The sequence below is a fragment of the Anopheles coluzzii genome (genome assembly GCF_943734685.1).
Source record: "Anopheles coluzzii chromosome X unlocalized genomic scaffold, AcolN3 X_unloc_105, whole genome shotgun sequence".
NCBI classification, from domain to species: Eukaryota; Metazoa; Arthropoda; class Insecta; order Diptera; family Culicidae; genus Anopheles; species Anopheles coluzzii.
Window position 1 is genome coordinate 22,501 of NW_026054426.1, and position 3,112 is coordinate 25,612.

The following is a 3,112-nucleotide window of genomic DNA, read 5'->3' on the forward strand; positions in this document are numbered from 1 at the left end:
CCTACTTACCCGTCAGTTGTCCAAGTTGTGTCATGTGTTGACTTAGTTGACGTGTCATGTGCATGGATGATTGGCGTACGGGTCATGTATGGTGCACTTGCTTCAGTTGAAGGGATGTACTAGTACAGTTATATTAATTGTTTATTTCACGATCTGGTCTTTTGGCTGGATCGCGAAAAAAACGCTAAGTCCCAAATCTTGAACTCGAGAGGAGAGCGCTGATGACAACCTTTTGGACTGGAGCTCCCTAGAATTCGGCTTTTTCCTACTTTAAAGGGATGCACTGTTGTATGTATTGTTTATTCACGATCTGGTCGTTGGATTGGATCGTGGAAAAAAAACGCTAAGTCCCAGATCCTGAACTCGACAGGAAAGCGCTGATGGCAAACATTCTGACTGGAAGTTCCTAGAAATCGGCTTTTTCCTTATTGGCATTATGTGGCACGTTTATTGTGGCTAGAACATTAATTATCCACCAAATGGCACCAACGCTTGGCGAAAGTCTCGAAACACTCCTATCCCGACGCACCAGCAACCGCAACACGATGCAAAATAAATTGCACGAGCTACTGATACTTGTACCATGCACGGTACACGGTACCAAAATATACCCCTGAAAGTGTGCAATTTGGTGCTATTCTAGGAAATTTGTTTGGGGAAGCCTAGCTACGCGTGTCGCACGTTGCATGGTCGTCGATCAGAGGCATGCAAAAGCACCTATCTAGGGGACTTACTTTACGTTCTAGTAGCAAGTTCGATTTTCCGGTCTAGCACGGCAGTACGCCTGCATGCATACACTCCATGTACCAAAAATGTATCAACCTAGGCGTTGCTCAGTAGCTTTTGGCGGCACATGTAAAAAGTACTCGAGTTCAGATTCTTGGAACTTTGCGTATTGTTCAAAACTTATAACGAAAACTAAATTATAAATGGGTAAAAGGCTAGGCGTTTCTCAGTAGCTTTTGGCGCCACGTGGCAAAAGTATTCGAGTTCAGATTTCTGGGACTTAGCGTATTTTTCAAACCTGATAATGAAAATTGAAGTACAAATGGGGCATAAGCTAGGCGTTGCCTAGTTACTTTTTTCGCCACATGGAGGAAGTAGTCGAGCTCCAATTTCTGGGACGTAGCGTATTTTTCAATCATAATAAACCGAATCAAACATAAAAATCATGAAACTTACACCACGTCCCTAGGTTGTGCACAAAACGTAACGATATAGTGCCGGCGAGGTTAGAGGTGCACCAAAATTGTGTACCGATTAGGAAAAGTACTCTATGTTGCTATGACTTGGGTAAAAAGTGTTGATTAACTGCTGGTTACGATAGACAGTTGCTTATCGTACACATCGCAAACGAACACCCCTTAGTGAGCAGTAGCAGAAGTCGATGGAACAAAGCGAATGCATTACAAACTGATCAAGTAAAATAAGGAACGCTACGTACTAGGACTTCTTTCCAAGAATGGTGTCCGCGACGGGAGGGCAAGCGTCCTTCCCAGGTTTCCCTAGTAAACCTTGTATGGTAAACATACCCAAGCGTGTCCGTAAGCACGCAACGATAGTCACGAACGAGCACATACCTAGGGAAAGTACTCTACGTACTAGGACTTCTGTCCAAGAATGGTGTCCGCGACGGTCGGGCACTGTGACGCAATTACCAAATCCTAGAATCGTACAAGCAGTGTGTACAAACATAAACATTAACGCGTTCGCTCGGGCTGCGCCGTCCGTGTTGAACACAAATGCGGGTGATTATATGAGTGGATGGACAAAAACATGCGTGGCGAAGACAATTTTCTGCACGATGTGCACATAGCTCATTTCGTCGTCCCGGGCGAATGGAAAAACACAAAAATCTCGAGTATCTTTCTAGGTTTCTGTTATAAAAGGGCAGGCCAAAAGGTGACCGGTTGAGATGAGCATTTTAAGCATGCAAGCACTTAATTGCAACTTTTCCTACAAAAACTAGGTACGTACACGTAGATTGTATCAACATGGACATCCATGATTGCGTACGCCCGGGCTGCGCCCTCCGTGTTGTACTTTCCCTGATTGGTACACAATTTTGGTGCAAGTGTACCAACATCGACATCTATGAACGCGTACGCTCGAGCTGCACCCTCCGTCTTGTACTTTCCCTGATCGGTACACAGTTTTGGTGCACGGCTATCCCGAAAGGCAACTTGTACCAACATCGACATCCATGAACGCGTACGTAGCGTACTTTCCCTGATCGGTACACAATGTTGGTGCACGGCATAGGAAATGGGCTTAAAATGGTCAAACTCAATCCATTTCCACTAAAGATATTCAATAACAGCTGTGCCGATGAAGTAGGGCACGATGCAAGTCAATGTTATTTAATGAATTACATGTTCACCATACATTTCAGTACAAAATTGCTCGGTCAGACCTACAAAGTGCTATATCTCGAATACTAAACGTCGCAGATGGGTGTCGTAGAACAATTTTAAGTTCGTCTAACGATTCTACATCCGATTCTGGATAGTGGTTTTTCGACCACTTTTCAACATTTTGTGACACCCCGAACCTAGGGGCAGCTCCCTAGCTTTTTTCAAAAATGTGCACCGAACGGGCCAGAGAGCTCGAGTAGTCGAAAATTTTTTTTTTGCTAAAACCCCTCAAAACGTGTCAGGAACGCACCCTAGATGATGAAAAGTGCAACCAGAACGTCAATCGACAACATGCCCGGGGGTACAAATTTGCTCTACGCGTCCCTAGGTAGGGTACTTTTTCATACAAACATCAAAGTGTACGGTGCACAAAGTGCGCGGAACAAAAATTGCTCGGTCAGACCTAGGACGGGCCATATCTCGAATACTAAACGTCGCAGATGGGTGTCGTAGAACAATTTTAAGTTCGTCTAACGATTCTACATCCGATTCTGGATAGTGGTTTTTCGACCACTTTTCAACATTTTGTGACACCCCGAACCTAGGGGCAGCTCCCTAGCTTTTTTCAAAAATGTGCACCGAACGGGCCAGAGAGCTCGAGTAGTCGAAAAATTTTTTTTTGCTAAAACCCCTCAAAACGTGTCAGGAACGCACCCTAGATGATGAAAAGTGAAACCAGAACGTGAAACGACAACTTT